The sequence below is a fragment of the Callithrix jacchus genome, chromosome 8 (assembly GCF_049354715.1).
Source record: "Callithrix jacchus isolate 240 chromosome 8, calJac240_pri, whole genome shotgun sequence".
In the NCBI taxonomy this organism is placed as follows: Eukaryota; Metazoa; Chordata; class Mammalia; order Primates; family Cebidae; genus Callithrix; species Callithrix jacchus.
The window spans coordinates 136599254-136627069 of NC_133509.1; the positions used below are offsets into that span (position 1 = coordinate 136599254).

The following is a 27816-nucleotide window of genomic DNA, read 5'->3' on the forward strand; positions in this document are numbered from 1 at the left end:
TCCCCCCAATAGACCTCAGTGTTTAGTACTCCCCTCCCTGTGTCCATGTGTTCTCATTTTTCATCACCCGCCTATGAGTGAGAATATGCAGTGTTTCATTTTCTGTTCTTGTGTCAGTTTGCTGAGGATGATGTTTTCCAGATTCATCCATGTCCCTACAAACGACACAAACTCATCATTTCTGATTGCTGCATAATATTCCATGGTGTATATGTGCCACATTTTTCCAATCCAGTCTATCATCAATGGGCATTTGGGTTGATTCCAGGTCTTTGCTATTGTCAGATTCTTATTGCTCTTTTGCAAATAACTATATAGGCATAAGTTAAGAATACTCACAGTTTCCAAACTCTGGAGAATCAGGTGGAGAGAAACAAATATGCTTCGAATTTTGTTCATAGGAGTATATTTAATTGTCAGTAGCTCAAAAGAAAAGTCTCCTTGACTCTGAAAAACAAAACAAAGGATCAGCAACATTTTAAGCAAAAAGTCAAAAAGATTACTTCAGCCTTCTATTAGTTCAGTCCATGCTCAAGCCTGTAATCCCAGCACTTTGGGAGGCCGAGGCGGGTGGATCACGAGGTCAAGAGATCGAGACCATCCCGGTCAACATGATGAAACCCCATCTCTACTAAAAATACAAAAAAATAGCTGGGCACGGTGGTGCGGGCCTGTAATCCCAGCTACTCAGGAGGCTGAGGCAGGAGAATTGCCTGAACCCAGGAGGCGGAGGTGCGGTGAGCCGAGATTGCACCATTGCACTCCAGCCTGGATAACAAGAGCGAAACTCCGTCTCAAAAAAAAAAAAAAGATTTAGTGGGACTTGATGTCCTTTTTGGACCCAGGAGTCAAAGCCACATAATTCAATGTCACAAGGACTTTAAAACTACATACAGAAAAATACAGAGATGTAATAACCATAATTTTTTTAAAAATTTTTTAATCTCAGTTTTTTTCCCAAGCATATAAAATCTTAATAATAATGGCATAGGAATTATTTTGATAAAATGTAAGCCAGTTAACAAAAGGCAAAAGAAAAGACCTTCTACAGTGCACAGAATATTATGTTGGAAGAAAACATTTTCTTTAGACCCTTAGGAAAACATTGTTGGCTGGGTGTGGTGGCTCACACCTGTAATCCCAGCACTTTGGGAGGCTGAGGTGGGTGGATCACCTGAGGTCAAGAGTTTGAGACCAGCCTGACCAACATGGAGAAACCCTGTCTCTACTAAAAATACAAAAAATTAGCCAGGCATGGTGGTGCATGCCTTTAATCCCAGCTATTTGGGAGACTGAGTCAGGGGAATCACTTGAACCTGGGAGATGGAGGTTGCAGTGAGCTGAGATCATGCCATTGCACTCCAGCCCAGACAACAAGAGTGAAACTCCATCTCAAGAAAGAAAGAAAGAAAGAAAAAGAAAAGAAAACATGGTTAACATCAGGCCACAGAATCCAAGGGGAAAAAAAACTTATATGAGCTGAAAATGAGGTGAAGGAGAGTCATTTTGCACCTTTTAAAAGGGGAGAGTAAACCAAAAATGGTGAAATGCAATAAAAGTTTAATTTTTGGTTAAATTTTTAAAAATTAAAATTTCTTATAATTTATTAAGAGTAAATCAACCCCTTAAGAAAATTTCATTGTTCTAAACAATTATTTAGTGTATAAGTGATTTTTTACATCAAATTCAATCTCTAGAAAGGTCTTTATAATTTTCCTTCAGTTATAGACAACCTGATCATATAAAACTTTCTGGGGTTTTTGTTTGTTTGTTTCAAGCTTTTTGGTACATTTATTAGTTCATTGAATTAATTCTGTTTTTATTTTACTTTGAGTTCTGGGATACATGAGCAGAATCTGCAGGTTTGTTACATAGGTGTACATGTTCCATGGTGGTTTGCTACACCTATCAACCTGTCATCTAGGTTTCAAGCCCCACGTTCATTAGGTATTTGACCTAATGCCCTTCCTCCCCTTGCTCTGCACCCCTTGACAGGCCCCAGTGTCTGATGTTTCCCTCCTTGTGTTCATGTGTTCTCATTGTTCAGCTCCCACTTATGAGTGAGAACATGGGGTGTTTGGTTTTCTGTTCCTGTGTTAGTTTGCTGAAAATGATGGCTTCCAGCTTCATCCATGACCCTGCAAAGGACATGAACTCATTCAACGGTTTTTTTTAAATAAATTATCTTATTGTGACTTGCACAGACCATTCATGACATGCTTGGACTTTCTTGTTTGTCCTGAATATCACTCTTTCTTAAACAACAAGTCATTTTATTTTAGGACAAAATTTACCATACAAGACTCTTTCTCACATAAAATTATTTCTCTTTAAGCTTTCTTACCAAAAAAATACCTGCTTATTTCTATAACTTTCTTTACATCTCTCTTATTTCCTGGTTTCTTTTACCTTATTTTTATATAACCTCTAAATAAGCTTTGAATTAGACAAAAGTAATTCACCTTTTTAAAAGGACATTTTTTTTTTTGGAAAGAATGTTTTCCTACAATATATTTTTATTGGAAAATACCCAAATAATAAAATATCTACTATTTATTTTAACTTTAGATTGTAAATTATGACAAGTTTATCTACAAGTATTTATTTCATTAAATTTACCTAATTATTTTATTTTAATCATTTATCTAGATTATTTGTGAAAACTGTAATAGTCATCATTTAAAATTATGAAAACACCATAACTGAGACAGTGAAAAAGATCTGAGCTAACTGACTCCATCTTGCTTCTCATCTCTTTATTTATTCCTGGGCATAGGCTGAACTAATTTTGGGAGGAACTTAGTTTATAGCTGAGGTTTGAAACAAAGATGATAACTGTCCTTACCCAAAGCAAATCTCTTTTATGCCTGTGGACTAGGCTGCTACAGCCACAAGATTAGAAGTTATAGTATTTACTAAATAATTCAAGATGATGCTATTTTCCCTAAACCAATAACAATGTCTTATTTATTAAAAACTACACAAGTAAAGATTATTCTGTTTGGGGCTGGGTTTATAGTTTCATAACCCCAACGTCAAACTTTGACACTTTATAGTATTTGGCAGGAATAAGTATGAAATTGCTTAATCAATAAATGGAAACAAAAATGTATGCTGGAAATTCTTAAGACATTTCTAATATTACATTACCTATAATTTGAAAGCTAGCTTACTTATTAAAGATTTTACTTAAGTCATATAAACTTGAAAAAATATTTCACTAGTATTTCCTTTTTTCTGATGAAGTATTTGATTTAAGTGCTTTTATTTTCCTTTAAGCCAATTAATTTAAGCTCCTTTATATATTTTTAGTAGTGAAATGGGTACACAACACATAAGTACATAGATGTATTAGGCATACCGATAGAACTACATCTTATAGGTTCCTAAGACCTCCTTTTTTTTTTTCCTACATTAGGCTTGCAAACTTTTGATAACCTGTTTCATTACCCTGGAAGTTGTCAGCTAAATAGCCCTAAGTCTGCATATTGAAGGAAACAACTCTTAGAAGAAAAATCAGACAGCAAAATTTACATCTCAAGATATAGAGAGAAAGTCTGGTGGAGCTAGAGGGAGATAAAGATGGATGCCAAATCAAACATGAAATTATAGAAATCTATCATAGGATTGTGTAAAGAGCCCAATTTTATTTAGATGGGAACTACCTATGTTTTAACTGAATCTCTGAGCTCTGGGCAGAGCCCACACTGAATCCTGCATCTCCAAAAAAGAATTATTATGAGGCTAGAACATTTGGTGCTTTTACAGTACATTTAAAAATATATACTTTTAATCAAAGGCATTTCTAAGTGTCTAAACTACAATATTCCTTAAAAACCCAAGAGTAGCCTCTGTTACAATAGCTATTTTAGTCAAAAAGTCACGTAACACAACACAAAAGGAAGTGGTTTAAGAGCTGAGACAAACTTGTCTGTTTAAACTTTTGGAATTCCATAAGGAAAAACAGGGAGCCTGGTGCCTTCCTTATTTTCCTTAAGTAACCCCAGGCTATTGAAAACTATTTTAGGTCCCTCCTGCAGCAGAGGGTGCAAGAGGAAGGAGAGACAGCAGGAGTAACTGGAGAAAATATAATTCAATCAACTAAGAAGAAAAAAATTTGCTCAAAAAAAGACAAGGTCCTAGGAGAGGGGAAAAAAAAAACACGAAAGCCTGTTAAATACAAACACATACACATGCATGCACACACATGCAAACACATGCACACATATACACACATGCACACATACACGAACACACATGCACACATACACACATGCATATAAGCATACATGTACCCATACACACGTGCACATGTGCACACATGCACACACACACATGCACACATACACACACATATATTGGATGTTAGCTACAATCAAGGTTTTAATAGGAGCTAACCATTTAACTCCTATAAAAAAACTTTTAAAATCTCATTACCGTATTTCAGCTAGAACAAATTGCTGCTGTTGCAGAAGTACCAAATATCAAACCAGAAAGGGCTTGATCTAGGAACCAAACCCAGACTGTCCTAATGGCAAAAAAGAAGGCAGAACCTTAGCTATGGAACTGCAGCATGGGGCGACAGGCATTGCTCTTTCTGTGTGGACTGGCTAGCAGAAACCTAGCCCTGTTCTGTAAATAAATAAAGCCCCTTACGTAGTCAATCAAAACTCTTTCCATTTTTCTTTTCCTTGTGATGGCTATCTTTCTCTCCCCCACCACATCACCTTTTGGTGGGGGGCAGAAGTTAGCCAGTTGAGAGACCTTGTTCCCCATAATTTGGAACCTTCCTTCAGATCTGATCAAGGAAAAAGACCCAAATAACAACGAAAACAGGAAAAAACAAACAAACAACAAAAAACTAAGTGAAACAAATAATCACACAATGTATAGGAGTACTCAGTGCTCTCTAATAGTGAGAAGAAATTAAGATCAGCTTGTTGTTAATCTTAACTTTAGCCAAACAAGCCTCCACTCAGTTACTTAGCCAGGGGTGGGCTTCAGGCTGAAGACTGCTCTCTACTATCCTGGAAGCAGGAACAAACTTGAGCTCACCTTCCCTGTTGGGAGCGAGTTCAAACTCCATAAAAAAGTTGCCTCCCTTCCATCATGATGGAAGCGGGAAAAACTTGCCTTCCTTGTGTTTGAAACAAGTAAAACTCCAGAAAAGGAGTTGTACCTCAAAATTAACTTTAAATCTCCACCAAATTTTGGGAGATCAGGGATTTTCTGGAGGGGGTGCTTACTCAGCAAATTGTCCTATTGGTTTGAGCCATAAAAATAGCTCAAGCTGGTACCAAGCACAAATAGGAGATTTGTCCAAGGTCAGGGGCACCTCCACTCAGAATCCCTTCGTGGTTACCAAAATGTGAACCCAGAACTGAGTCAGGTCTCAGTTAATTTAGAAAGTTTATTTTGCCAAGGTTGAGGATGCATGCCTCTGACACAGCCTCAGGAAGTCCTGACAACATGTGCCCAAGGTGGCCAAGGCACAGCTTGGTTTTACATATTTTAGGGAGACATGAGACATCAATCAATATATGTAGGATGTACAGTTGGCTCCATTCAGAAAGTCAAGGCAACTGGAAGCAGGGAGGGAGCTTTCAGGTCACAGGTAGGTGAGAGAAAAATGGTTGCATAGTTTTGAGTTTCTGGTTAGCCTTTCCAAAAGGAAGCAATCAGATATGCATTTATCTCCGTGAACAGAGGGATGACTGAATAGAATGGGAGGCAGGTTCACCCTAAGCAGTTCCCAGCTTGACTTTTCCCTTTCGCTTAGTTAGTGATTTGGGGGCCCCAAGATTTATTTTCCTTTCACAGAGTGAAGAGATAATCTACAGAATGGGAGAATATATTTGCAAACCATACATGTGGTAAGCGGTTAAGATCCAAAATACATAAGAAACTCAACTCAGTAGTAAGAAAACAAATAACCTGATATGAAAATGAACAAAGGGCCTGAATAGAGGTTTTACAAGAGAAGACGTACCAGTGGCCAACGGTGTATGAAAATATGCTCGACATCACTAAACATCAGGAAATCACAAATTAAAACCACAGCGAGATATCCCCTCACACCTGTTAGAATGGATCTTACCAAAAAGACAAAAGATAAATGTTGGCAAGGACGTGGAGAAAAGAGGAACCTTGTACGCTGTCATACAGGTACAATACACAAGAAGGTACATTGGTGCATCCACTGTGGAAAACAGCATGGAGGTGCCTCAAAAAATTAAAACTAGAACTACCATATGATCCAGCAATCCCAACGCCGAGCATGAATCCAAAGGATGTGGACTCGGTGTGTCAGAGATATCTGCGCTCCCAGGCTCTACAGCATTACTCACAAGAATCAAGCTAGGAATCAACCTAAAGGTCCATGATAGATGAACAAAGAAAGGAAATGCAGTGTGTGTACACATGAAATATTATTCAGCTTTAAAAATAATGAAATCCTGTCATTTGCAACAACGTGGATGAACCTGGAGGAAATCATATTAAGTAAAATAAGCCAGGCACAGAAAGATAAACATGTCATCTCACTTGTATGTATAGTGTAAAAAAGTCAAACTTATAGGAACAGAGAATAAAACCACCGTGGTTACCAGATGCCGGGGGTGGGGGGATAGGGAAGATATTGGTCAAAGGACACAAAATTTCTGTTAAGTAGGAGGAGTAAATTTAAGAGATCTCTTGTACCTCATGGTGACTACAGTTGGTAACAATGCATTATATACTTGACGGTTCCTAAGACGGTAGATTTTAAGTGTTTTCACCACAGAAAAATGGTAAGTGTGTGAGGTGATACATGTGTATGTTAATGCTTGGCCATTCCACAGTGTATCACAGCATCATGTCATACACCACAAATACGTTCCATTTCTGCTTGTCAATTAAAAACTAAACAAAATTATTGACACAGGAAATATGTACTTAAGCTCCTTAAGTGTCTTTTTTTTTTTCTCTTTGTGGAGACGGAGTCTCGCTCTGTTGCCCAGGCTGGAGTGCTGTGGCGTGATCTCAACTCACTGCAACCTCCACCTCCTGGGTTCAAGCAATTCTCCTGCCTCAGCCTCCCAAGTAGTGGAGACTACAGGCACACGCCACCACACCCAGCTAATTTTTTTGTATTTTTAGTAGAGACAGGGTTTTACCATGTTGGCCAGGCTGGTCTCAAACTCCTGAGCTCAGGCAATCCACATTCTTTGGCCTCCCAAAGTGCTAGAATTACAGGTGTGAGCCACCAAGCCCAGCCTAAAAGTCTTAATTTATCCTATATTATTCAAAATAATAACATTGTCAAAACAAAAGAAAAGATGTGCAAAATGTTTAAAGGAATAAAGGCCACTGTTACAACTAACAGAGATCACTGGGAAAATAGCAAGAAAAGGACCACAAGCAACAATGCCTCACTTCCAGCGAACACAGTGAGCATCAGATTTTAAATGCTGAATCCCTCCAGCCATTAGCTCTTTAGAGAAGTGGCTGATTCAAGGTGCAGGACAGGGGATGCCTAAGATAAGTCAGGGCATCTGTGCTAAAATCAAGGAATAAGCCAAAGACTATTTGTTTCTTGCCAAAAAGACACCAAAACTGGCCAGGCGTGGTGGCTCATGCCTGTAATCCCAACACTTTGGGAGGCCAAGGCAGGTGGATCACCTGAGGTCAGGAGTTCAAGACTAGCCTGGTCAACATAGTGAAACCCTGTCACTACTAAAAATACAAAAATTAGCCAGATGTGGTAGCATGTACCTGTAATCCCAGCTACTCAGGAGGCTGAGGCAGGAGAATCACTGGAACCCAGTGAGCCAAGATTGCGCCATTGCACTCCAGCCTGGGTAATAGCATGAGACTCTGTCTCAAGACAAAAAGGAAAAAGACACAGAAGCCAGCTTGACACCACATTTAATGAACACATTGCAAAAAGAAAAGTTCATTTGGCCAGGCACGATGGCTCACGCCTGTAATCCCAGCACTTTGGGAGGCTGAAGCAGCGGATCGCCCGAGGTCCGGAGTTTGAGAACAGCCTGACCAACATGGAAAACCCCTGTCTCTACTAAAAATACAAAATTAGCCAGGCCTGTAATCCCAGCCACTCAGGAGGTTGAGGCAGAAGAATCGCTTAAACAGGGGAGACAGAAGTTACGGTGAGGTGAGATTGTGCCAGTGCATTCCAGCCTGGACAACAAGAGTGAAACTCTGTCTCAAAAAAGAAAAGAAAAGTTCATCCATAGCAGTGAACTTTTTCTCATAAAAAGAAAAAGAAAAAATGGTGGGGAGCTTTTTGTGAAAGAATGCCAGCTAATTCATCTAGAAGTCAGGGATTTAGAAAAATCACAATTTTGCAACCACCAATGTAATAACTGATTCAGGGGAGGGTCATTAGTGAAAGATGGTTGGATGGAGAAGAATCATTGTCCCACCTGCCTCAGACTCTCCACTCACTATGCTCCACGTGACTTCCCATTGCCATTTCAGCACCTCTACCCTGGGGGCTTTTTGCCCACCCGTAGGAGAAGCAGGAGTGCTGGGGTATTAACAATCCTCTGAAGCAGCTTGCGCCAATGACTGATGAGAGTTGGTGCATAAATATTCCAGCTCCCTTGGCCCTCCTCCAAATGAGATAATTCTAAGGCCTGTGTGTTACACAACTTCCCAGCATCGCCCAACAGTGCTAAGCTCTGGTTTCCCCTGTGGTGGCTAGCTTAATGACACAACTTTGCTTGGCTGTATCCCCTTCCAGGTGTCACTTCTTCACCCAAATAAACATCCTTCTCTCAAATTTTCATCTCAGGATCAACTTTGGGAAGAATGCAATCTACAAGCGTTGGTGTCAGTGCCAGAGCAGGAGCACCGTCATCTCAGACAGACACTGCCATTTTAAGTTCCAGCTCCCTTTTGAGCCTCATGCATTTCAAGGAAATCCCTTCTCTTCTAACAACAAGCAGCCAGAAAGAGCAGACAGTAAAACACAGATAAGACAGCCCAGGCAAGGAGGCAGGGGGAAAGTCTCTTGGGCTGTCGCCTATGCTGAACTGGGAGAAGATACAGGGAGTAAAGGTTGTATCTTCCTGTATTAGTTCACACTTATACAGTGAGCCCCACAAAAACCGTGGGCCCTAGTAAGCACATGCCTTTCCCTTTAGGTGCATTAAGACAGCAAAGCTAAATGTAAACTCAGGGGATATGCCTGCAGCTGCAGGCAGATGTATGGGAACAGATGCAAAACTCTCCCTCCCAGACAAGCAAGACAAAGAGACACAGAAACATTTCAAGCCTGTGATAAGCTCTCCCACCCTGAATCCTTAAATACTCTTCATCTGTAAGAGAAAGTGCTCCTGACCTAACGTGGCAAGAAACCCCTCTCAGGTTTATTCTCTGAACTAAACTTGTATTTGACTACTCAGCTACCTTTCATGTTTCTTTCTTCCTTCTTCAACTCTTAGAGCCAGGAGTAGGAGGCAGATCCTCTAGTGGGACCCTGGAATGAGACCAGTAGCCACAGGGCTGCTGGTGTGATTGGGGTTGTCATCAGTCTGTGGGGTATGTCACAGCACTGCCTTCAAAAGGCTGTCACCTATGCTGAACTGGGAGAAGACACAGGGTGTAAAGGTTGTGCCTTCCTGTATTAGTCAGTTCTTGCACTGCTATAAAGAAAGACTGGGTAATTTGTTTAAAAAAGAGGTTTAATTGACTCATGGTTCCATAGGCTGTACAGGAAGCGTGGCTGGGGAGGTGAAGGGGCAGCAGGCATGTCTTCACATGGTGGGAGCAGGAGGAAGAGAGCAAAGGTGTAGGTCTACCCGCTTTCAAACAACCAAATCTCCTGAGAACTCACTCACCATCACAAGAACAGCAAGGGGGGAACTCACCCCCACGAGCCAAGTGCCTCCCACCAAACCCCTCTGCCAACACTGGGGATTACAATTCAACATGAGACTTGGGTGCGGATGCAAAGCCAAACCCTATCCCTTCCCATTGGGAAATGTCCACAGCATGTGAGAGATGCAGAGGGTATGGGGAATTTTAAGCGCAGTGGAGCTGTCTCCTTGCTGTGAACTGCCTGAAATCTGCTACAGGAGAAAAAAAGATGGCTGAAGTCAACCAACCACTAACACGGGATGATGTAAAAGGCAGAGGCCTTTGTGAAAACACAGAAAGTGACCTCTTCTCCTGTCGATGGAGGAAGACCTGATGCTGAGGGGGACAGAATTACGGAGAAGCCCAACCTCATATCCCTGGCAAATCTCTGCTACATGCAAGGCTCTGCTGGGGGAGATGTGGGACCCTAAAACCTGCCATAGGGACATCTGATGGGTGCACTTGGGAAACTTGAATACTCAGAGTCCCCCGTATCCACTAGTCCTGTGGAAATCATGCACACCCTTGTTAAAGGGCAGCGACCGTCCCTTGCCTAACGGCCTTCAAAGCCCACTCCCAAGGCAAATGCTTTGCATGACGGTTCTTGCCTCCCTCAAGATCTGAACAGCTTCCTCCCCTCACAGCCTCTAGGACAATAGGTAAGGTAAAATCTCAACTTGGCCCACCTTAGATTGACCCAGGAAGCAGGTCAACTGTGGCAAAAAGCAAAACTGTCAGAGATGCAGGTGGTCATGGGAGGCAGGAATAACAAAATCCAAGACGAGGGGCCTCAAAAAGGCTAGATCCTGCAGCTTCACAGTGAGAGGCTAAATAATTCACCATGTTTAGAAAAACAAAGTGGAACATTGTTGGGGTCCGGCACATCTGCCGGGGGACTACCGACCTGCAGGAGTCCCCGAGACCGCCAACGTAGATGTCTCGTTCAACCTGAGGGAGAGAGTGTGCGGAAGTGAAAGAATAAAGGAAAGCGGAGTCTGGAGGGCTGGCTTAGGCTATGTGCAAGCAGCAATTTTATTTTTGCAATACGTCTCATTATATACTTTTCTGAAGTCAAAGTTGTTTATGCCAGATCAACATACTTAAGTTACAGTAAGCAAGTTACGCCCACTAAGTTACACCCAGTAAGTAAGTTAAGCCCAGTAAGTCAGTTACACCCAGCAAGTAAGTTATGCCCAGTAAGTACTTAACAATTGTAAGCAAGTTATAGTTACGCCCTGTAAGCTATGGTAAGTAAGTTACAGCCATGCCCTGTAAGCTATGGTAAGTAAGTTACAGTTACACCCTGTAAGCTATGGTAAGTAAGTTACAGTTACACCCTGTAAGCTATGGTAAGTAAGTTACAGCCATGCCCTGTAAGCTATGGTAAGTAAGTTACAGTTACACCCTGTAAGCTATGGTAAGTAAGTTACAGTTACACCCTGTAAGCTATGGTAAGTAAGTTACAGCCATGCCCTGTAAGCTATGGTAAGTAAGTTACAGTTACGCCCTGTAAGCTATGGTAAGTAAGTTACAGTTACACCCTGTAAGCTATGGTAAGTAAGTTACAGCCATGCCCTGTAAGCTATGGTAAGTAAGTTACAGTTACACCCTGTAAGCTATGGTAAGTAAGTTACAGCCATGCCCTGTAAGCTATGGTAAGTAAGTTACAGTTACACCCTGTAAGCTATGGTAAGTAAGTTACAGCCATGCCCTGTAAGCTATGGTAAGTAAGTTACAGTTACACCCTGTAAGCTATGGTAAGTAAGTTACAGCCATGCCCTGTAAGCTATGGTAAGTAAGTTACAGTTACACCCTGTAAGCTATGGTAAATAAGTTACAGTTACACCCTGTAAGCTATGGTAAGTAAGTTACAGCCATGCCCTGTAAGCTATGGTAAGTAAGTTACAGTTACACCCTGTAAGCTATGGGAAGTAAGTTACAGTCACGCCCTGTAAGCTATGGTAAGTAAGTTACAGCCATGCCCTGTAAGCTATGGTAAGTAAGTTACAGTTATGCCCTGTAAGCTATGGTAAGTAAGTTACAGTTACACCCTGTAAGCTATGGTAAGTAAGTTACAGCCATGCCCTGTAAGCTATGGTAAGTAAGTTACAGTTACACCCTGTAAGCTATGGTAAGTAAGTTACAGCCATGCCCTGTAAGCTATGGTAAATAAGTTACAGTTACACCCTGTAAGCTATGGTAAGTAAGTTACAGTTACGCCCTGTAAGCTATGGTAAGTAAGTTACAGTTACGCCCTGTAAGCTATGGTAAGTAAGTTACAGTTATGCCCTGTAAGCTATGGTAAGTAAGTTACAGTTACACCCTGTAAGCTATGGTAAGTAAGTTACAGCCATGCCCTGTAAGCTATGGTAAGTAAGTTACAGCCATGCCCTGTAAGCTATGGTAAGTAAGTTACAGTTACACCCTGTAAGCTATGGTAAGTAAGTTACAGCCATGCCCTGTAAGCTATGGCAAGTAAGTTACAGTTACACCCTGTAAGCTATGGTAAGTAAGTTACAGTTACACCCTGTAAGCTATGGTAAGTAAGTTACAGTTACACCCTGTAAGCTATGGTAAGTAAGTTACAGCCATGCCCTGTAAGCTATGGTAAGTAAGTTACAGTTACACCCTGTAAGCTATGGTAAGTAAGTTACAGCCATGCCCTGTAAGCTACGGTAAATAAGTTACAGTTACGCCCTGTAAGCAAGTTACCAAGTGTAAATACTTAAGTTAATATTTTACAATGAAGGTAACAAGGGTCCAAAATGAACACAATCAAGCAATAAACCATAAGGAGCCAAAAGTGGACACATTGCCTCCCAAGTCCTCATATCCATAAAGTAATGTCTGTTCATTATTTAGAATAACATAGTCCCTCTCTCGGTTCCTGCTTTCCCTCAGCTCGACTCCCCCAACCAGGGATCTGTGTCCGGGCTCAAGCTCACCGTATGGCAAGGCCCATTTCCCAGGGGTCTCACACGGGAGTGATCCCCACAGATTCCCTCAGAACATCCTTCAACCTCGTGGAGCTTGACTGACAAAGACCTCCTGGAGAAGGCCCCAGAGGACAGGTGAGAGTTATGAGCTGATACTAACAAGCCGCAGCCGCTTTTTCCCGGGTGCACTTGCCAAGCTGGGTGCAACTAAGGGCTGATAAATAAAGACACTTCTAGACAAAAAGATTGTTAAAACCTAAGGGGATCTGTTGTCAGTAGGTCTGCATTAAAGGAAACTGAGTTCTCCAGACAGATGCAAATGATGCAAACCACATGGAAACTCGGGCAGGAATGAAGAGCACTGGAGACAGTAATTACACGGTCACATCTACACGAATATTGACTGTGCCAAGCAAAACTAGAAATACTGTGTGAGGTTTTAAATCCATGCAGAAAGAAAATACATTACGGTAATAAAGCAAAAGGTGAGGAGGAATCATAGTTAAAAATATTCTGGGCCGGGTGCAGTGGCTCACGCCTGTAATCCCAGCTTTGGGAGGGATAATCCCACTTTGGGAGGCCGAGGCGGGTGGATCACGAAGTCAAGAGATCAAGACCATCCTGGTCAACATGGTGAAACCCCGTCTCTACTAAAAATACAAAAAATTAGCTGGGCATGGTGGCACGTGACTGTAATCCCAGCTACTCAGGAGGCTGAGGCAGGAGAATTGCCTGAACCCAGGAGGTGGAGGTTGCGGTGAGCCGAGATCGCACCATTGCACTCCAGCCTGGGTAACAAGAGCAAAACCCCGTCTCAAAAAAAAAAAAAAAAAAAATTCTGATGGCGCAGCATTTTATGGGTGACATGAAAGAGGTAAAAATCTGTACTAGATCACAAGTCAAGAATATGTGCTGTGGCCGGGTGCAGTGGCTCACACCTGTAATCCCACACCTTTGGGAGGCCAAGGTGGGTGGATCATGAGGTCAGGAGTTCGAGACCAGCCTGACCAACATGGTGAAACCTCATCTCTACTAAAAATACAAAAAAATTAGTTGGGCATGGTAGTGGTCGCCTGTAGTCCCAGTTACTGTGGAGGTTGGGACAGGAAAATCGCTTGAACCCAGGAGGCGGAGGTTGCAGTGAGCCAAGATTGTGCCATTGCTCTCCAGCCTGGGCAAAAAGAGCAAGACTCTGTCTCAAAAAAAAAAGTGCTGTAATCTCTCTAGGGTGACTTTTAAAAGGCTAGTAAGAGAATATATAACTTACAAGCAAATAGAAGGAAAAAATAGAATAATTGTAAAAATTGGGGAAAAAAAGCCAGAGAGGAGACAAAAGAACATAAAAACAGATGAGTAAAATACAAAATGAATAATCGCATCATAGATATAAACCTAATTACATTAGTAATTTCAAGAAAAATATTAAGAATGTCAGACATGATAAAGAAACAACCCAAACATACATTATGTTAAAGAGACACAGCTGAGCATCGTGGCCTGTAATCCCAGCAACTCATCCTCACATTGAGGTGAGAGGATAGCTTGAGGCCAGCAGTTTGCGACCAGCCTGGGCAACACAGCAAGACCCCATCTCTACAAAAAAATTTTTGTCTGAATTAGCTGGGCATGGTGGCGCATGCCTGTAATCCCAGCTACTCAGGAGGCTGAGGCAGGAGAATTGCCTGAACCCAGGAGGCGGAGGTTGTGGTGAGCTGAGATCGCGCCATTGCACTCCAGCCTGGGTAACGAGAGTGAAACTCTGTCTCAGAAAAAAAAAAAAAAAGAAGAAGAGGTACAACTTTAATGTAAATTTAAGATCACAAATAGGTCGAAAAAAAGGGATGAGAAAAGGGCCAGTAGGCAAACACAAGACAGAAAGAGCAGGTACAACTATGCCAATACCACACAAGTACCAGTTAAGGCGGGAACCATTCCTAGAGGAAAACAAGGACTTTTCACCAAAACAAAAGGGTCAATCCCCCGAGAGTATATCAACGCCCTAATTCTAGAGGCCCTAAAGAACATAACTTGGAAAAAGTGAACCAAAAATTGGCATAATATGAAATAAAGACAAATCCTTATCAGAGTATGAGATTTTTAAACTGCTATAATGGCCAGGTGCGGTAGCTCACACCTGTAATCCCAGCACTTTGGGAGGCAAAAGATGGCAGATCACTTGAGGTCAGGAGTTCGAGATCAGCCTGGGCAATGTGGTGAAACCCCAACTCTACTAAAAATACAAAAAACTAGCTGGCTGTGGTGGCACACATCTCCAGCTCCTCGAGGGCTGAGGCATGAGAATCGCTCAAACCCGGGAGTCGTGTGCTGCAGTGAGCCAAGATCATGCCACCACACTGCAGCCTGGGCAACAGAGTAAGACCCTGTCTCAAAAAAAAAAACTGCTATAACTACTAAAACAAAAATCAGCAAAGATATAAGAGAGCTAAACAAAAGCTTACCTTACATGACGTATATATAAAACTCTGCATGTTAGCCCTAGTAACCGCTCACTGAACAGGTGTCTCTCTGCAGAAGGATGAATAAATAGTATTCTATTTGCACAATGCAATACTATCGGGCAAAGAGAACAAACAAAATGCAACCATACAATATGGACAGATCTCAAACCAATGGTGTGGAGAGAAGAAGCCAGACAGAGGGTACATACAAAATGATTCTACTCACGTAAAATTCAAACAGACAAAACGATTATATAATAATCTGTAGTGTTGGACATCTATAGAGAGATCAGCCTTTGGGAGGTTTAAAAACCAGAAGATGGCATAAGGAGGGCCCCTGGTGGTTTGGTCATTATTATCTTTCTCTGCTGCATGCTGGTTGCAGAAATGTGTTTACCTAGTAAAAATCCATCAAACTGTATACCTATATCTTGTATAGCTTTATGTATGTAACACTTGGACAAAAACTGTTTTAGAGGGAGAGGCTCTATATTACCTCTAGAATACTTTATTTAAAAGTGTACTGAATTCAGGAGAGGTAGCCTAATGCAGTGGTTAAGAGGATACACTTTAGGGCTAGCATCTGTATTTGGAAACCTGTATTCTGCCTGTCTGGCCATGTCACTGTGGAAGATCTGAAACTCTGTCTGATTTCTTTAATCTTACAGTTTTCTCATACCTCAAACATTGTTCAAAAATTAGGGTAAGTCCAAAACCTAAAATGCAATAAAAAAGAAAAGTGAAAAAAAAAAAAAAATTAGGGTAAGTGATCTGAATGATACCAGGTGCATATTTGTTTATGTTAAAAGATAATTATTTCTACAATGAGTTTTGGATATTCCCAATAGGAAAAAGGGAGAGGGGCTGGTGGGCATGGTAGCTCATGTCTGAAATCTTAGCACTTTGGGAGGCCGAGGTGGACATCAGTGAACATCTAGGAAAACATGACATTACCAAATGACCTCAACAAGATCCCAATGACCAATTCTCGAGGAACAGAGATATGTAACAGAGAATTAAAAATAGTTGTTTTGAGGAAACATAACAAAAGTCAAGATAACACGAAGAAGGTGTAGGGTCCAGCCCTGCTAGGGTCATGGGTGTCCCCTATCACTGTGCTGAGGCACTGGATCTGAGCAATAAGGAGACAAAGCACCAAAGGACTGGGTAAGAGCAGCTGGGCTTGGGGGGCCAATGCCACTTACAAGTGGAGACAGACGAGGCCCCTGAGTGTCCAGGAGAGTCTGTATTTCTTAGGTATGGGGGGAAAGGGCAGTGAGTGAGGTCATCTTAAGGACAGTGATAGTTAGGTTAAGACAATCACATGAGTAATAAACGAGGGGCCCGCTCCCATTAGGTCACCGAGGCAAGGAGGTGGGCAGTGCGCAGCACAAAGGGTGCAGTGTGCAACAACTCTTATCTAGTGGCAGGCAACGTCTAAGGTTTTCTATAGGAGGATGCTTTGAGTCAGCCCAGTAGCAAGAGAGCTGCCAGGGTTCCCAGCCAGCGAGGCACGATTATACCAGAGGAGTTTTAAGCCCGTGGACGTTAGTGGGATTGCCGGCCTGAGGCCAGCTTTCCACAAGAACTGGACGCAAGATACTACAACTCCCTTACAGGAGGAGTGACTCTTGCTCCGAGCTGCCATACAGCAGGTATCTTTACAATACTGAACGCTGCTGCCTGGACTGCCCTGCAATGTAGCGCCTGCCTTTTTAGGCAGTGGCCCCACCACCTGGGTCATTGATTCTTGTCCTGGTATGGCAGTCTTTCCTTAGTTCATGCTCTGTGCATGTCTGCTCTTGACACTCCTCCAACTACAAACTAAGATATGATTATATAAAAGGAAATACATGAACAATAAGTTATTCTTCAGGCACTAATTGTGCCAGGGGTCTGCTTAGCTCTCCTTCCTTGGTGCCCAGAAGGGGATTTACCCACAGAAGGAATTCAGAATCCTATCATAAGTGTAACCAAGAAATTGAAATAATTTTTTTAAATCAATCAGATATCCTGAAGATGAAAAAATCAACTGACATACTACAGAGTGCATCAGAGTCTCTCAAAAGCAGAACTGATCAAGCAGAAGGAAGAATTAGTGAACTTGAAGACAGGCTGTTTGAAAATAGAGGAGAAAAAAGAATAAAAAAAGAATGAAGCATGCTTACAAGATGTAGAAGATAGCCTTAAAAGGGAAAATCTAAGTTATTGACCTTAAAAAGGAGGTAGAGAGAGATTAGGATAGAAAGTTTATTCAAAGGGATAATAACAAAGAACTTTCCCAATATACCTTAATATATCAATATTCAAGTACAAGAAGGTAATGAAACACCAATGAGATTTAGCCAAAATTAGACTACTTCAAGACATTTAATAATCAAGCTCCTGAGGCCGGGCGTGGTGGCTCAAGCCTGTAATCCCAGCACTTTGGGAGGCTGAGGCGGGTGGATCACAAAGTCAAGAGATCGAGACCATCCTGGTCAACATGGTGAAGCCCCGTCTCTACTAAAAATACAAAAAATTAGCTGGGCATGGTGGCGCGTGCCTGTAATCCCAACTACTCGGGAGGCTGAGGCAGGAGAATTGCCTGAACCCAGGAGGTGGAGGTTGCGGTGAACGGAGATCGCATCATTGCACTCCAGCCTGGGTAACAAGAGCTAAACTCCGTCTCAAAAAATAAAAAAAAATCAAGCTCCCAAAGGTGAAGGATAAAGAAAGGATTCTAAAAGCAGCAAAAGAAAAGAAAGAAAGAACATACAAAGGCGCTCCAATACATCTGGCAGCAGACTTCTCAGTGGAAAATTTACAGGCCAGAAGAGAGTGGCATGACATATTTAAAGTGCTGAAGGAAAAAAACTTTCATCTCAGAATAGTAAATCCAGCAAAAAATATCCTTCAAACATAAGGAGAAATACTTTCCCAGGCAAACAAGAGCAAAGGAATGTCATCAATACCAGACCTGTCCTACCAGAAATGTTAAGGGGAGTTCTTCAGTCCGAAAGAAGAGGACATTAACAACAAGACATTACCTGAATGTACAAAACTCACTGGTAATAGTAAGTACACAAACACACAATATTATAACACTGTAATTACGGTATGTAAACTACTCATATCTTGAGTAGAAAGACAAAAAGATGAACATATCAAACATAATAACTACAACTTTTTAAGATACAGACAGTATAATAAAATGGGAAAAACAAAAAGTTCAAAAGTAGGGGGGATGAAGTTGAAGTGTAGTTTTTATTAGTTTTCTCTTTGCTTATTTGTTAGCTTGTTTTTGCAATTAGTGTTAAGTTGCTATCAGTTTAAAATAATGACTTTAAAGATACTATTTGCAAGCTTCATGGTAAACTCAAATCAAAACACCTACAACAAATACACAAAAATCAAGAAGTTAAAACATACCACCAGAGAAAATTACCTTCACAAAAAGGAAAACAAGAAGGAAGAGAAAACCACAAAACAACCAGAAAACAAGTGACAAAATAGCAGTAGTAAGTCCTTACTTATCAATAATACCATTTCGTGTAAATGGACTAAACTCACCATTAAAGACAAAGAGTAGCTGAACGGATTTTATGAAAACAAGACCCAGTAATGTGTTGCCTACGAGAAACACACTTTACCTATAAAGACACCTATAGACTGAAAATAAAGGGATAGGAAAAGATATTCCATGCAAACGGAAACCAGAAAAGGGCAGCAGTAGCTATACTTATATCAGATTAAGTAATTTCAAGACAAAAGTTATAAAAAGAGACAAAGAAGTTTACTATGTAATGATAAGGGGTCAATTCAGCATGAAGATATAACAGTCGCAAATATACATACACCCAACACTGGAGCTTCCAGATATACAAAGCGCATATTGTTAGATCTACAGAGAGAGATAGATACCAGTACAATAATAGGTGGAGATTTTAATGCCCCACTTTCAGCATTGACCAGATCATCCAGAGAGAAAATCAACAAAGAAACATCAGACTTAATCTGCACTATAGAACAGAAGGACTTAACAGATATTTACAGAACATATCATCGAATGGCTGCAAAATACACATTCTTCTCCTCATCATGTGGATCATTCTCAATGATAGACCATATGTTAGGTTACAAAACAAATCTTTAAAATTTCAAAAAAAATAAAACCTGAAATTACATCAAGTATCTTCTCTGCCCACAATGGAATAAAACTGGAAATCATAACAAGAGAAACTTTGGAAACTATACAATCACATGGAAATTAGACAATATGTTTCTGAATGACCAGTAAGTCAAGGAAGAAATTAAGATGAAAACTGAAAATTTTCTTGAAACAAATGAAAATGGAAACACAACATACCAACACCCATGGGATACAGCCAAAACAATACTCAGAGGAAAGTTTACAGCAAAAGTGCCTACATCAAAAAAGTAGAAAAATTTCAAATAAACAACCTAATATTTCATCTTAAAGAACTACAAACGCAAAATTAGAGAAAAGAAATAATAAAAATCAAAACAGAAATAAATGAAATCGAAATGAAAAAGTACAAAAGATCAATGAAACAAGTAGTTGGCTTTTTGAAAAGATAACATCAATAAACCTTTAACCAGACTAAGAAAAAAAAAATCCAAATAAATAAAATCAGAGATGAAAAAGAAGACATGACAACTGATATCTCAGAAATTCAGTTGGAAACTATTATGTATGACCAACTCATGCCAATAAATTGGAAAACAGAGAAAATAAATAAGTTTGTAGACACATACAATCTACAAAGATTGAGCTGTGAAGAAATCCAAAATGCGAATATACCAATAACAAGTAATGAGATCATGATAAAACATCTCCCAGCAAAGCAAGGCCCAGGACCCAATGGCTTCACTGCTAAATTTTACCAAACATTTAAAGAAGAACTAATGCCAATCCTACTCAAAAAAGTATTCCGAAAAAGAGAGGAGACAATACTTCCAACTCATTCTATGAGGCCAGAACTGCCCTGATATGAAAACCAGACAAAGACACGTCAAAAAAAGAAAACTACAGGCCAATATCCCCAGTGAACATTGATGCAAGAATCCTCCACGAAATACTAGCAAACCAAATTCAACAACACGTTAAAAAAAACATTCATCGTGACCAAGTGGGATTTATCCCAAGACTGCATGCATGTTCAACATACACAAGTCAATCAATGTGATAGACCGTATCAGCATAATAAAGGAAAAATACCATATGATCATTCCAATTGATGCTGGAAAAGCTTTTGATAAAATTCTACATCCTTTCATAATATTTTTTAAAAACTCAAAAACTGGGTATAGAAGGAATCATGCCTCAACACAATAAAAAGCATGCCTTTTGTATTGAGGCATGATTCCTTCTATACCCAGTTTTTGCATCCTGCAACTTTTGTGTGTGTGTGTGTGTGTGTGTATGTGTATACACATATATATACACACACATAAGATTATATATACATACATAAGATTATATATACATATATAAATATATATATGCATAAATTGAGCATACTAGTATCATACTGAATGGGGAAAAACTGAAAGCCTTTCCTCTAAGATCTGGAACAAGACAAGGATGCCCACTTTCACCACTGTTCTTCAACGTAGTGCAGGAAGTCCTAGCTAGAGTAGTCAGACAAGAGAAGTAAAAGGCATTCAAAATGGAAAGGAAAAAGTAAAATTATGTTTGTTTGCAGATAATATGATCCTTATACTTGAAAAAAACTAAATACTCCACCAAAAGATTATTAAAACTAATAGACAACTTTAGTAAAGTTGCAGAGTACAAAATCAACATTTAAAACTCAGTAAACAACCTGAAAAAGCAATCAAGAAATGAATCCCATTTACAATAGCTACAAATTAAACAAAATACCCAGAAATAAACGTAACCAAGGAAGTGAAAGATCTTTACAATATAAACTTTTGTGCAAGATATTGAAGAGGACATCAAAAAATGGAAAGATATTCCATGTTCGTGGATTAGAAGAATCAATATTATTAAAATGTCCATGCTACCCAAAGCAATCTACAGATTCAATGCCATCCCTCTTAAAGTACTAATAAAATTCCTCACAGAAATAGAAAAAACAATCCTAAAATGTATGTGGGACCACAAAAGAGCCAGAACAGAACTACAGTAACCAAAACAGGATGGTACTGACATAAAAACAGACACATAGACCAATAGAACAGGATAGAGAATCCAGAAATAAATCCATACAGCCGCAGTGGACTCCTTTTCAACAAAGCTTCCAAGAACACATATTGAGAAAAGGATAGTCTTGTCAGTAAATTGTGCAGCCTTGGGTGTGCATATGCAGAAGAATGAAATCAGACCGCTACCTCTCACCATACACAAAAATCAAATCAAAATGGATTGAAGACTTAAATCTAAGACCTGAAACTATGAAACTACTAAAAGAAAATACAGGAGAAACTCTCCAGGACATTGGTCTGGGCAAAGATTTCTTGAGTAATACTTCACGGGCACAGGGAACCAAAGCAAAAAAATGGACAAATGGAATCACATTTTTTAAAATAACGTCATTTCTGCATAGCAAAGGAAACAATCAACAAAGTGAAGAGGCAATCCACAGAAAGAAAGAAAATATTCGAAAACTATCCATCTGACAAGGGATTAATAACCAGAATATATAAGGAGCTCAAACAACTCAATAGGAAAATAAATCTAATAATTTGATTTAAAATAGGCAAAAGATTGAATAGATATTTCTCAAAAGAATACATCCAAATGGCAAACAGGTATAGGAACAGGTGCTCAACATCACTGATCATCAGGGAAACACAAATCAAAACTCCAATGGGACATCATCTCATACTAGGTAAAATGGCTTTTATCCAAAAGGCAGAAAATAATGAATGCTGGAATGTGGAGAAAGGGAACCCTCATACACTGTTGGTGAGAATGTAAATTAGTACAGTCACTTGGAAAAAAACATGGAGGTTCCTCAAAAAACTAAGAATTGGCTGGGCACGGTGGCTCACACCTGTAATCCCAGCACTTTGGCAGGCCAAGGCGGGCAGATCACCTGAGGTCAGGAGTTCGAGACCAGCCTGGCCAACTGAGTGAAACCCCATCTCTACAAAAAATACAAAAATTAGCCAGGCGTGGTGGTGCACGCCTGTGATCCCAGCTATTTGGGAGGCTGAGGCAGGAGAATCACTTGAACCCAGGAGGTAGAGGCTGCAGTGAGCCGAGATCGCACCACTGCACTCCAGCCTGGGCAATAGAGCGGGACTCCATTTCGGGAAAACAAATCAAAAAACAAACAAAATGAAGAATAGAACTACTGTGTGATCCAACAATCCTGCTGATAGGGATCTACCTAAAAGAAAATAAATCAGTAAATCAAAGAGATGTCTGCACTCCTATGTATTGCAGCCCTGTTCACAATATCCAAGATTTGGAACCTAGTTGTCCAGCAACAGACAAAAGAATAAATAAAATGTACATATGCACATTTCCATCCACGTGGTCACAAATGACAGCATCTCATTCTTTTTGATGGCTGAATCAGCTATAAAAAAGAATGAGATGCTGTCATTTGTGACCACGTGGATGGAAATGGAGGACATCATGTTAAGTAAATAAGGCAGGCACAGAAAGACAAGTTTTACATGTTCTCACTCATTTGTGGGACCTAAAAATGAAAAGCATGGCATTCATGGAGATAGAGAGGAAAATGAATGTTACCGGAGTCTGGTAAGGGTAGAAGGGTGAATGGCAGGGATGGTTACGGGGTACAAAGACGTACTTGGATAGAATGAATAAGATATAGTATTTGACAGCACAGCAGGGTGAATACAGGTTGTTCAATAACAACCATGTAGTGAACATTTTTTTAATAACTAAAAGGGTCTAATTGGATTCTTCGTAACACCAAAAAATGATAAATCCTTGAGATGAATACACCATTTCCCCTGACGGAATTATTACAGACTGCATGCCTTTATCAAAATATCTCATCGCCCCATAAATATACAAACCTATTATGAACCCACAAACATTAAAAATAAAATAAATAAATAGAACATTAAAAGTGATAGGGGACACTGAATGAAGGGCATATGAGAAATTCTCTGTGTCATCTTTGCAACTTTTCTGTAAATCTAAAATAAAGTCAGAATACTTCACCACTTATGAGGGTCCATTTTATGTATCAACTTGACTGAGTCACAGGTTGCTAAGACATTTGGCCAAACATTATTCTGAGGACGTCGGTGAGGGTGTTTCTGGATGAGATTAACATTGAAGTCCTATTCATGAATCAATAGACTGAGCACAACAGATTGCCCTCCCCAGTGTGGGTGGCGCTCACCCAACCAACTGAAGGCTTGAGCAGAATAAAAAGATAGAGAAAGAGGGAAGGCCTCCTGCCAGACTACTTGACCTGAGACATTGGTTTTTCAGGCTTTCAGACTCAGACACATCAACTCTTCTCGGGTCTTGAGGCTGCTGGCCTTTGAATCAGCAGCTCTCCTGGGTCTCCACCTTGCCCACTGCAAATCTTGGGATTTATCAGCCTCCATTATCACATGAGCCAGTTTCTTACAGCAAATCTACATCTATCTATCGAATATGGTTTGCCTCTGTGTCCCCACCCAAATGTCATCTAATAGCCCTACTGGGGCACTGCCTAGTGGAGGAGCGAGAAGAGGGCCGCCATCCTCCAGACCCCAGAATGGCAGATCCACTGACAGCTGCACCATGTGCCTGGAAAAGCTGCAGACACTCAATACCAGCCCACAAAGGCAGCCATGAGGGAGGCTGTACCCTGCAAAGCCAAAGGGGCAGAGCTGCCCAAGACTATGGGAACCTACCTCTTGCATCAGTGTGACCTGGATGTGAGACCTGGAGTCAAAGGAAATCATTTTGGAGCTTTAAGTTTTGACCGCCGTGCTGGATTTCAGACTTGCATGGGGCCTCTAGCCCCTTTGTTTTGGCCAATTTCTCCCATTTGAAATGGCTGCATTTACCCAATGCCTGTACCCCCATTGCATCTAGGGGTGGAATGATATGGTTTGGCTCTGTGTCCCCACCCAAATCTCATCTTGTAACTCCCATAATCCCCACAGGTTGTGGAAGGTACCCAATGGGAAATAACTGAATTATAGGGTAGGTCTTTTCCATGCTGTCGTCATGATAATGAATACGTCTCATAAGATCCGACGGTTTTGAAAACAGGGGTTTCCCCGCACAAGCTCTCTCTTTGCCTGCTGCCATCCACATAAGCTGTGACTTGCTCCTCCTCGCCTTCTGCCATGTTTGTGAGTCCTCTCCAGCCATGTGGAACTGTAAGCCCAATAAACCTCTTTCTTTTGAAAATTGCTCAGTCTCAGGTATGTCTTTATCAGCAGCGTGAAAATGGACCAATATGCTATCTATTTATCCTATTAGTTCTGTTTCTCTCTGAAAAGCCCTAATACACCACATTCACAGAAAGGAAAAAAAAGGAGAAAACTCCCATGATTATCTCAATAGATGCAAAAAAGGCATTTAACAAAATTAATGATTAAACTCTTAGCAAACTGAGCATAAAATAACACTTCCATAACCTGAAAAAAAAGTCTAGAGAAGCCATCACATGAATTGGTAAAATGTTGAAGTTTTCCACCTAATACCAAGAACAAGACAAAGATATCCATTCTCACTTCTTCTATTCAAAATTGTATTGACTGTCTTAGGGTGGAAGGGCAAGGATGGAGACGAAAGGCATCCAGATAGAAAACTACAAAACTGTTATTATTTGCAAATAACGTGATTGTGTGTTAGAAAATCCAAATGAATCTACCAATAAATGATTTTAAGCAGTAAGCGCATTTAGCAAGGCTGCTGTATACAAGGTCAATATACAAGAATCACTTGTGCTTCTATATGCCTGCAACATACGTTAGAAATTTAGGAAAGCTTTTGAAAAACATAAAACACTCAGGTGAATGAATATACTGAAAGATGTATAAGACTTCTAAACCGAAAGCTACCAAACACTATTAAGGGAGATTAAACCCTAAACAAATAAATATATACTATGTTAATTATTGAAAGGCTCAACATTTTTAGATGAGAAAGTCCCCCCAAAATCATTTAAATATTTCATATAATCACATCCAAATCCCAGAAGAATTCGTTTTTGGTGGAAAATGATAACCTAACTGTAAAATGTGTATGAAAATGCAAAGGGCTGAGAATAACCGAGGCGATCTTGAAGGAGGAGGAGGTGGAGGATGAGGATGAGAAGGAGAAGACAGGAGGTGATTAAGGCGCCATGGTACAGGCACAAAGACAGAAATATAAACCAACAGAAAAAGAGTTTAGAAATGGATTCGAAAATACACAGTCCCCCGATTTATGACAAGGTGACGCAGGAGAGTGCTGGAAATGTGAGGGTCTTGTCAGTAAATGGTGTTAATTGCTATTTCAGATCATGTCTAAGAATTGAGGTAGGAAGCGGGATTACTCCAGAGGGGAGGCTCAGACACCAGACCAAACTGAGGACTAGCTAAACAGGTCTGGGGCCAAAGCACCTCACATGAGGCACAGCACCAGTGTGCTCTGCCAGGGCACCAGTGCCGGGGCAACACCAGGGATTGACCACCCCTCTCCACAGCAACAACCTGATAACCCACAAGCTACCGCCCTCGACCTGGAAATCTCTGTATAAACTATCCCTTAATTTGCATATAATTAAGCATGGGTGTAAACATCATGCAGATGTGCCTCTGAGCTGCTGCTCTGGGCTCACTGTCTTGGGGTCTCCCTGGCCCTGCTCTGCATCTTCAAGGGGCAGTCCCTCCACAGTGCCGTGCTTTGCCGCCTCAGTAAACGTTGGGGGCTACCTCCACCGGCTCACCCTTGAACTCTTACCTGGCAGAAGCCAGGAACCGCCCCCCGCACAGGAGTAAGCCCCAGTTCAGGGGCTTGCTTGTCGTGCATCACAATCTAGTCTAGACAGACTGCAGAACGAAATAGTAAAACTGTTTTTAGAACATTTTTCTCTTTTCTGTTTTCAATTGAGTTAGTTTCTGCTCTCATGTGATTGTTTGTTTCAGGGTGTTTTTTTTCCTTCATCTGAGACAGGGTCTTGCCCTGTCGTGCAGGCTGGAGTGCGGCTCACTGCAACCTCCGCCTCACAGCTTCCCGCGATTCTCTGCCTCAGGCAGCTGGGTAGCCGGGGTTACAGAAGCACGCCACCATGCCCAGCTAATATTTTTGTTTTCGTTGTTGTTGCTCCTTTTTTGTTTTTTGTTTTGTCTCACTCTGTTGCGCAGGCTGGAGGGCAGTGCCACAATCTCAGCTCACTGCAACCTCTGCCTCCTGGGTTCAAGTGATTTTCCTGCCTCAGTCTCCCAAATAGCTGGGATTACAGGCGCGCACCACCACGCCTGGCTAATTTTTGCATTCTTATTAGAGATGGGGTTTCGCCATGTTGGCCAGGCTGATCTTGAACTCCTGACCTCAGGTGACCCGCCCTCCTCAAGCCTCCCAAAGCGCTGGGATCACAGGTGTGAGCCACCGGCCTTCTGTGTTTTATGGCCTGCTTTGTTCGCCTTGGATTTCTGTTGCTCTTCTTTTCCCAGTTTCTTAATGTGGGAGCTTAGGTCATCGATGGGATGCCTTTGTTTCTAATACAGAGCTTTAACGTTCTATCTGTAATGGTCTTTATTCAATGCTAGAAGTGCTTGGGGGAAATGTATAGAGAAATGAAGCGTCACATTGTCTGAATATTACTTTCCAGTGGGATGGGGGGAACGTACATATATATAAAGAGGGACAGAGAACGAACGTGACAAAAGGAGGCAAAACGTTAACAACTGTGAAGAGTTAGGAGAGATTTCCGCATCTCATTTTTCCGTAGATTTGGACATTTTCGTCCAGTCCCCAGAGATGACAGTGTGGCCTCAATGCCTGCCCGGCGGCCTGCGTGTATTCGCCATGGGTGAGCACCTCCAGCTGGGCCCTGGGGAGACAGGGCGGTGCCCAAGGCAGGACCCTGCGGGCCGGGACTGGAGGAGGCGCAGGCCCAGGTGTCCACACGCAGCCCCGCAGAGGGGGCGCAAGCGGCCGCTCCCACACACCCTCCCCAGGCTTCTGGGAGCAGCCAACTCCTGCACCTGGGCAAGGGGCTGGGTCCGCAGCCGGCGGCGGGGACGGCGTGGGGTGGGAAGGGGGTCCACTTTCCTCAGCCTCCCTGGAGCCCGGCCCTGGGCCCACCCCGTACCCCCAGCCTCCTCTGCAGCCCGCCCCTAGCTCCCCGTGTCGGCCGTGAACAGGACCGGGATAGTGAAGGTCGCTGTGCGGTGACTGGGGGTGCGGGGCCGCTTGTCCCCAGCGCAGGAGGAGCCAGGACCCGCTGAGCACCTCAGGGAAAGGACGCGCGTGAAGGGCTCTATGCAGCGCTCTGTTGAAAAGGCCAGAACCTAGTCTCAGCCGGGGCCTGGGGACGCCCTCACCTGTGCAGGGATCACGGGCGCGGCAGCACGGGCTCGGCCTCCTTCCCAGGCTATGGCGGCAGAGCCCCGGAGGC

At 41.6% G+C, this 27816-nt stretch overlaps 1 long non-coding RNA gene across 1 annotated transcript; it reads right to left on the reverse strand.

Annotated features, from left to right (window-relative positions):
* Positions 1–27816, reverse strand: LOC144577576 (uncharacterized). The gene is made up of 3 exons (XR_013521753.1): positions 27743–27816; positions 340–447; positions 1–155 (listed from the first exon to the last, which is right to left on the reverse strand). It is a non-coding gene; the product is annotated as an uncharacterized LOC144577576 (long non-coding RNA).